Source organism: Notothenia coriiceps, unplaced genomic scaffold (assembly GCF_000735185.1).
Source record: "Notothenia coriiceps isolate Sejong01 unplaced genomic scaffold, NC01 NC01_scaffold00013977, whole genome shotgun sequence".
NCBI lineage: Eukaryota > Metazoa > Chordata > Actinopteri > Perciformes > Nototheniidae > Notothenia > Notothenia coriiceps.
Window position 1 is genome coordinate 7,479 of NW_011346678.1, and position 9,904 is coordinate 17,382.

The following is a 9,904-nucleotide window of genomic DNA, read 5'->3' on the forward strand; positions in this document are numbered from 1 at the left end:
GGGGGGGGGGGAGGGGGGTCGACTGCCTGCATGTGATAGGTGTGACTCCTCACCTGTTTGTCTCAAAGGCTGTGAATGTCAAGCTGTAAATCTTGCATCTAAAAAGGGGACAACGACGCTGTTGTGTTTTCCAAAGCAAGTGACAAAAAGCCATTTGGTTAATGTGAGCTGATGATGTATCTGTTGAGCTGCCGGTTAAGGTCAGAACAGCGACTAAGAGATAGCGGGAAGTGAGAGCTACTTGAGCATATAAGGACAGATTCTCCATTGGGAAAGTCATGTATAATCACTTCAAGTACACATTAATATCAGTTCTGAGTAAAGTGCAGTAGAGAGATCTTGAAGGACTGCGGAGAGTAGCACGACTCAGTAATTCATGACAGTGTTCTCGCGCATCTGAACCACATCGGTACGCCCGGCTCGCCTCGTCTTGAATGGAAGTTTCCTGTTTACAGAGTTGCCTTATGATCCCACCCAAGGCCTTTCACTCCACTCAGACTAAAATAGACCTAAGCTCCAGACAGACGGGGACTTCAGCCTATATCCTGAGGATGTTTTACAAAAGAAACATGGCGACCCATTGTGATTGTTATCTTTGGAGGGGCTTGTCACAAGTTAAGGTTTTCCCTTATTTTTCTAGTCTTAAGGATACATGCCGCATTTGTTTTGCCCTTACCGTTTCCTTCAACTTTTATTATGATTTTATTTTGCTTGGTTCAAACTTCTTTAGTTTTGCAATAAACTGTCATTTGCATTTGCTAGTTACTGTTTGAGATTTATGGTGTTATTGCCACTATGTGGTAATTGTCTTTCATAAAAATGAACCTATTTAAATGTCTTCAAAGTGCATGATCACAAATATAAAAAATGGCTGTTGCACTTGCAAGCTATTACGTGACAGAAATACAATTAAATCACTGGACATAAATATACACTGTTTCCACAACCCATGTTAACATATTATTATTAGTAGACCAAATAGGTAGATAGATATGTCACTATGTGTACAGATGTCCATTTTCACTTGTCACTTTAACTTATTCCGTACTTTATAACTTAGATGACCAAATATGTACATATGCTGACAGTTATTTTAACTCATCTCCTATTTCATAGTCTTTTTTCTTGATTTTATTTATTTTTGATTTTATTAATCTGTGTGAATCTTTGCTGTCCTGTTTTTTCACGCTTACAATTAGTTATACTGCTCCATAAAATATATCTATATGTTAGATTGTAACTCGTGTGTTTTGGGGCTATAATACAAGTCTTTGTTTAAAGACTTGGCATGAGTACAACTGGAGTTGGTACAATCTAACTAAAACAGCCATTCCCAGTGCAGCGACAAAATAATTGGTGTGATTTTAAGTGTTTTTGACAAGCAGAAGCTGGAAGTAACAGGCAGTCATTGTGTTGGGTCTGCACCGCACTTGCAGCCGGGCCTATAGGGAAGCATGCATGAACGGCCTGCATCTTTCCCTCCAATTATAATCAAATGCAGTCTTCATATAGCACAATAATAAAAAAGCCACAGGCAGTCAGGCCTAACAGGTGGGCAGAGCGACAAAAGCATCACATGAACGCTGTCCCAATGTGAGTCACATATCTCGTGTGACTTTTAACAGCACTTACCGACAGTGCTAAGTTAAATATACCATAGAACATGGCACAATGAATATTCACATGGTGACAAATGTGTTTAAACAATTGTGTTAATCTGTCATAGGTCAATACTGCCAAGTCCACTCGTGTTTTTCCACAAACTGATTGAATGACAAAACAACCATGAACAATGTAACCTTTAAAAGACTTTAAAATCACTCTGAAAAGTTTGTTTTACAATGTGTAAGTGGTAGTTTTATTTTTATTTGAATGGCAGTAAACTGACATTTTTCCATGGATATGGATATTAAGCAAAGAGTAATTCTCTAAGCGTAAAAAATGTGACATTTACAAAAGAGCTATACATTTGACAACTCATATTTGCATTATTAGAATGGTAAGCAAGAACAAAAGCCAAACTTAATTACGAGAAAATAAAAAGCCACTGTCAAATGATTGTAACGTGGGAATTTAGGAACTGTTGTCAGTTACAATGGACTCATTTCCACTGAATGAGAAACACTTGAAAATGTAGATTTTTGGGGAGAAAATCTTTCCGTCATCAGCCATTCTTCTCTGTCTTAGGGTTGTATCATGTCTCATCATCTCAAATGTTCACGTCCCACATATACAGCAGTGTCTGATGCTTCGGCAGTGATGAGCGACGCTTAACAACTAGTCACTTTAACACAGAATCACATTAGCAATATGTATGATGTAATGATGATAGTCCATTTGAATCAATAATGCAGTGAAATGTCCCACTTTATTATGAAAATGTGGAGCTAAACACAAGACTCAATCACAAATACTGCTATAAGGAGACTGCACACACATTAGCCTCTCATGGGGGATTGTGTAAGCCTTTTCTTGAATGATTAATGTAAAGGGTTTGCTCTCAGCAGGAGCAGTTTGAGTGCGACGGAAATATCGGGCCATATGGGAAAACGCCTGGCAGAGGATGGCACTTTGAGGTCAACCGAGGCGATGTGTCAATTAGCCCGGTCAAGGTCTGAGGCGCCGGTGGACTAACGACGTTTAATAAATTATGCCGGGCTGTAACTGACATCATAGTATTTAGAGAAGAATTAGTGCTCGAATGGTGAGAGAACGCCTACCACAATGTCACCAGAGTGAAATAAATGTCAAGTGGGCTAAAGGGCAAGGTTGCATCACAGAACTAAACGTGTTTCTACAGACCTTTCCTAGAGGTTGAAAGATCTGGAAACACACACACACACACACACACAAGCTATCTGGTTTAAGAGAAGGATAGATCATCCCGATAATGTCAGACTGGCACCCAAGCGGTCTGAATGGTAACCGTTGTTTCAGTTCAAGCTAAGATAATTATCCCCTTCTTCCAAAAAGCACGAAGCACGGGAGAAACTGTCAAACATTCCAGAGAGAATCAGATTACGTCCAGACCTTGGGTAATGAACCATCATTTTCCCTGATGGGCGACGGAGGGACAGAGGGCTGCAGAGTGGGAAACGTGACCAGCCGCAGGTTAGACAAACCCCCAGGGACCAATTACAAAGATAACGTTTCAACAAGACACCGATCTGCTCCACCGTGTGCAGGAAGTGGAATAACAGCAGTCCTAATCACCGATTTATAAAATGGGGGAAACATTGTTATAAGGGGCTATTTTCCCCTGTTTGTTCCCGGCTGTCCAACATGCTGCATGTTCCTACCTGCAGAACTCAATGTGCTGCTGCAGCAGTTTTCACTTTTGAAACAAGCATCCATTAGCAAAGACAGATGTTTCTGCTCATACTTGCATTGTAATGAATCACCTCTTTTAGCTCTCAATGCGCGTTTTCACCTGCCTACCTCCACCACAGCTGTTATGAAACCACGGTTTGCACGAGGCAGGACGGGACACATTAGGATCAAAGGTCCATCCGGCAAACAGTGTTACGAGTCAACATCACGGCTTGACACTGAGTCCTCAAAAACAAAAATGTTAAATTATCCATTAGGTCAAAGATACCTGTGAATAATGTGACTGATATGGGGGCAAGTGGAGATCCCTACCCAAGGACAATGGATGGAGATATAGAGGAAATCTACATAATGGAAAAACTGACACATCGGTTGAGACTACCAAAAATGGAAGACCAGTGGAAAGGATGGACATTATATAGAGAAGAAGAAAAACACATTGGACAAGATAATCCAGGAAACCATTGAGATTGAAACTCCCGACAAGGGCTCTTTTGGACAGTCGTTTTTTATTTTTATTTCATTTTTGAGTTGCCCGTTGCGCCTCAACATGTGGATGCAAATTGAAATTGTATTTTCGAATGTCAAAGTTAAATGACATTATGTACGTTTGGAATTCAGTGCAATTATTTTCAATAAAAACAAAGTATAATAATAATAATGTGACTGATAATGTTATCAAACGTCTCCCATGATCCCCCACTTTCCCTTTACACACCAGCCCTACTCTGTGTTTACACTGAAAGGGGCGGTTCACTTTGCATACAGACACCATTGGCTGGTGGGAGGAGATCACTTGTGTGGCTTCAATCTTAACAAGTGTGGCAATTAACCAATGTAAGTAAGTAAGTAAAGTTTATTTATAAAGCGCTTTTCACAGACAAAGTGCTTGACAAAACAATAAGACATCCATATAGGAGGCATACAATGATCAATGAACCCACATGTTAAGAAGTCATAAAAGCACCAGAGCATAATTTAAGACAATAAAAACAAATGAATGTGTGAGTGAAACATCAACATAGCAAAAAGGAGGGGGAAGGAAAATGAAAAACAACACTACACATGTTTTGAATATTTGCAGGTGCATTAATATCCTAAGGGACAGGTATAGATTTGCAGCATTGCAGGAACATAGAAACGGATGCATGAGCAGCAAAAGTACTTTCAGTGCAGTGGTGGAAGCTACCAGTACCTCGCTGATGAATATGTGAAAGTCTTAGGTGAGCAGTCCCCCAGAGCAAGGTGTTAATGAAGCTGGCTCTAGTTAGGAAGCAGATATACAGTATATGCCTGATGAAACTCATAGTGAAAAGGTCTGCACAACAACGAGTTTAACCAACTACAATCTACGCATGAAAGCATTCATTTCTCCCTCTTATGAAAGATTGAAAACATTCATTTTGTAAAAGGCTGTAAGCACATGTAGCCCTGCTCTCACTTATTAATCCTCATGTTAAAATCTCACAACACAATAGCATTATAATTGTGGGTATAAGCAGCCTTAGCAACAGCAGCAGTCATTCTGTGCCATTGTTTCAAATACTGTAAATAAGTGTTAGCTGCGTGGCGAAGCCGTGTACTGAATGGGATTTAGAGATCGCTAATCACACAAATTAATCAGCTCTCCATCTGATCCACTGCATGTCTGAGCACTGCCCCAAGAGGGAGGATTATACTGCAGATTATTCACCAGAGTGAGCATGTAGTGCGTGGGACTGGGGGAAAATACAAATTCACCCAAAGAGGCTGCTAGTTGTTTACATCATTGACCGTTTACCAGTACAGATTACAGAAAATGTATGCAGCATATTTTTTCTTTGTCGATCTTTTCTTGTAATGTGTCTTCCAAAAAGCTGGAATTTCCAACATTACGGTCCGTCCACACAGCGGCTTTGGAAAAAGCTTGCCGGTGGGCGTGTCTGAAGCTCGACCAACAACCAATCACATTACTCTCCCGCCCCTGACCCACAAGCAGCGGTTTGATTGGCTAGAGCTTGTACTGGCATATGATTTGATTGGCTGACGCTTCCACCGAAAGCTTCAGAAGCTTCAAAAGTTGAACATTGCTCAACTTTTGCAGCCTGCAACGCCAGGAAAGCTCCGCTCTGCTTCCCACAATGCAGTTCGGCGAAAAGTCACATCACCCCATTCAAAGTGAATGGGAAGAAGCTTCCAACGCCGCTGTGTGGACGGGCCGTTAAATGACATTCCCAGAACAATTGACTATATCTTCACTTCTAAAAGGGGTAAATTAATCATCTTTTTTCTCAAAGCAATGATAAACCTGTGAGTTGGATGTCGAAAAGTCAGAATTAATATAGAACTTTTTTATTTTAAAGTAAATTCAGATTGAACATAGTAAAAAAATGATAGTGTCCGTCCAAAAGAAAACATGACTTATAGTGAAAACCACTGTGATGTCTGGTTTTGCTTCCCATGTCGCGAGTTCTGATCGCTCAGTGATGATACTTATACGTCTGGAATCTGTGGAATCTCAGCTTGCTAATCGATATCTTGTTTGTGCAGATACGATAAGTAATAAGGGTATTTTACCTTGAGTTCTGTGCTAATGGCGTTAGCATTTTCTCGCTCAGGGCTAATTCAGAGCCTTTGTTATTACCCTTTTGTTTCGTTTAGCTAAACATGGTTAGTATTGTCTGAAAGCTGAGTTTCTTCCCGTTAAGTGAGTATGACACATTCATAGTTTATTAAATGGTTAAGAAGCCCTCAGACGCTGTTTCTTGCAAGATGTTGCGTTTTGCCCCCTCCCGCGGGGCCGTGGCGTTTAACTGGTTAATGACAGCCGCAGCATGTAGCGTAACTCAATAGCAGTCGTGTAAATATCGCACGTCAGGAACGGTTTATTCTCTGAGCTCTGCAAGCAGCCAAGTGGGTCTCGGGCTAAGTTATGTAAAGACTGTGGTCGCTCGGTGGGATGAGGTCTACTGCCTTCTGCTGTGAAGGCCAATGGAATTTCTGGAGCCTTGAGTCCAGAGCTGTTTTTCTTTGCTTTAAAAATATCTCAAGGAATGCGAAACATAAGGAACTCAAACATGCCTTTGACTTTATAATGTGTGGGATTCAGTGGCATGTACAGTGTGACCCTGCAGGCACTGTCCTGTTTCATCAGAAAATATAAAGCTCTGGGGGCATGTCATGCATCATGCAGACCGCCAAAGGGACCAGAGGTTTCAATCTAAACTGCACTAAAAGTTTACATGCAATCAAAACTAAAAGGGCATTCTTTCTCTATTTATAATCTTGCAAACGTACAGGAATGGAAGCTTCCACCCGATAAATGAAAGAAACTACAACATGAATCACACAACCTGGAGTGAGCCCTACATGTTGAAGATCAGAATATAAAAGCAGAAAGAAGAAAGCAGCTCAAAAGCCAGGATACGGGTTCTCGATATACTTTAAAAAAAATTGGTGTTACTTCCTCTCCTCACCCTCTATTGTTTGAAATGGAACACTGGTATGATTCTGCTGAAGGTTTCATGTATACTCTTGCAGACTTGGCAAAATCACATACTTCCTCTGGAGGAAGTATCCGCCTTAAACACGGTCTAAAAAAGCTTTTATTGTTTGGCAGTGAATTATTTTACACACACACACCTCAGAACACTTCATCTAAAGTTACTTCCACCGCAGGCACAGTTAAGGTGAAACACATTTCACAACTATCTTGTCTTCTCAGCTCAACTTACAGGTTCACTGACAGTTCCTCGGTTATTATGTGATTTCTTTAAAAGAGAGAATGGTCTCTAAATGTTGCTTGGAGAAAACGGTAGCCGTGTGTGCCCTATTTTCTAAAACCTCAAATACCTGGAAAGATGAATCATTAAAGAGAGTAATCATTAGCCCTACATTTCTAAAACAGGACTTAATGAGAAACTCTATTGAGTAGACAAAGCTCTCCTTATTCTAGTAGCCTCAATAGACCAGCATGCAATGCAGCCACCGATCGTCCCTGCAGATTTCTAGTGCCATTCATATATGGAGTAAAATCAAGCAAGGAGGATGATATCCCAACTAAAACAACTCTAACGCAGCGTCCACACGGCGGCGTGCGTTGAAGCTTGCCGGTGGGCGTGTCTGAAACTCGACCAACAACCAATCACATGAATCTCACGCCCCGGACACACAAGCACACAGTTTGATTGGCTAGAGCTTGTACTGGCATATGATTTGATTGGCTGATGCTTCCGTTGAAGCTTGAAATGTTGAACATTGCTCAACTTTTGAAGCGAGCAAAGCGAAGCCACGGAACCACAATGCAGTTCGGCAAAGCGTGACGTCTCCCCATTCAAAGTGAATGGGCAGAAGCTTCAACGCACGTCGCCGTGTGGACGGGCCGTAAACCTATTTACTCAATCAACATCTGATTGTGGAAAACACAAGGAAACAAAGAATATTTACTTCTCAATCATCCGAGATTGAGACACTCTGCCCCTCCATGTGAGGTCGGCCCAGACCCTAGGGGTTTTTAAATCTACACTTAAAACTCACTTCTTCTAGTCAGAGCGGAGCACGACTCCTGACATTTCCCTGTGTGTGATTTTTATTTTTGCGGTTGTAATTTGTTGTCTTCTGTTTGCTATTGTAGTAGAGTGTTTTTATTGCATGTACAGCAAAACAAAAATTGTTTTAAAAATGTGCTATATAAATAAAACTTGATTTGATTTGATGGTGAAAAAGAATGTGACGTTTTAAACTACATCTATATTTCACGATTAAATATCAACCTACCTTATTCATCATCAGTATCAACATGTCACAGCGGTAGAAATACTGCCGACATTGAAGCGCCTCAGCTTGGTTTTGTGCTCCGCTTCTGGTAAATCAAGCTTTGTGGGGTGAAGCCGCAGTTTGTTTAACTTACTCCAATCTCAGTGGTGCATTTAAAAACACAAACTACACCAGGATTGGTCTTTTCATTATTAGATGTCAGGGAGAAACAGGCACACAAACATCCTGCTGTATTCTAGTTTCTGCAAAGCAAATGACTCCCGGCTTGTTTTTCACCACGATGTGACATTCATCCGTTCAATTAAACTGTAAAACAACTATAAATGCCATCTTCCAGCAGTAAAGTGGCCTCTCATATTACTTCAGGTTCAACCTTTTCATCAGTTGCTCCCTGTACAGTCATAACAGTGGAGAATCGATCATTTTAATACAATATTCAATACCTTTTATGGCTCCACTGACCAGTGCTTTATTGCCATTACAATACCATGAGTGGAAATAAAAGCGTGATTTAAACGAGCCAATCAGGAGCTTTGCTGGTCTTCTGTGTGTGTGGGTATGTCCGTGTGTTTGTTTCCTTTTTCCCCTTCCTGAAAATCTTCCCCTGTATTTAAACAGGGAGGAATACGTCACTGTGACCGCGCTGAGTGTAACCACATCAGCCTGCACTCAGCCTCCACGTTAAACACTAGAATAACATGTGACATCACTTTACTTCTCCAAGGTTTGTACTGCAGAGCGCAAGCAAAATGGCAAAGCAGGGCCTACATTTACATAATGGACGGGAGTTTTAGGGAGAGTAACAAAACCCAGAATTGCCTGGGGAAATTACAGCATAACGACTCGAGTAGAAAAAAATCTGTCCTGCCTCTTGTTTTTAAAAAGGTTCACATGCCTCCAACGCCCATACACAAATAGGAAGACAGTCACTAAACAACACCCAGATCCAGAAAAGGAAAACATGTTGTGGGGTTAAAGAGGTTTTGTTGTCAGGTCATTCTTTCTTCCGCCTTAAGTTAGGAAGGCATCTTGACGCTTTTCCCCTTCCTGCTGCTCATACAGGACAGGATGCTGAGAGGGAGCAGCTCTGTGCCCATCAGTCATTTTACAACCTGAAGTAACTATTAGCATGTCAGTATAGGGCTGCTCAATAAATCGTGTTTTAAATCGCAATTACGATTTTGGTGTGCAACGATTATGAAAACAATGTAATCGAAACAAAACGATTTTTTTTTTTATTGGTTTTTCAGTTGAATTATACTTCAAGTTCAGGGTAATCAACTGTTAAAAATATACTGTTCACATTTTTTTCTCTCCAATAAATGGGTGTTTTCAAAGTAAATGGATAATCGTTTTTTAATAATCGTGATATCAATTATTGACCCAAATAATCGAGATTATGATTTTTGCCATAATCGAGCAGCCCTATGTCAGTATTTATAGTTTCAGTGCAAGTTAATATTGTTTTATCTATAGCAACAAGTGATTAAAAGTGGCAAAAAGCTACTTTCTCAAATTGAAATGTAATGCAATATCGCCTAATTGCCTATTAAATGTAAAGTTACATTTAATAGGCAATTAGGCGATATTGCATTACATTTCAATTTGAGAAAGTAGCTTTTTGCCACTTTTAATCACTTGTTGCTATAGATAAAACAATATNGTGTGTGTGTGTGTGTGTTGTGTGCTTGTGTGTGTGTTTTGGTTGGTGGAAGCAGGGCCTTGGGATCGGAGAGTGGGAGTGCCTCCTCCTGCAACAGTGGCTGCTACCTTGGCAACCCAGGAGGGAAAGAATTGTTGAATGTTGGCGCCGGACCGG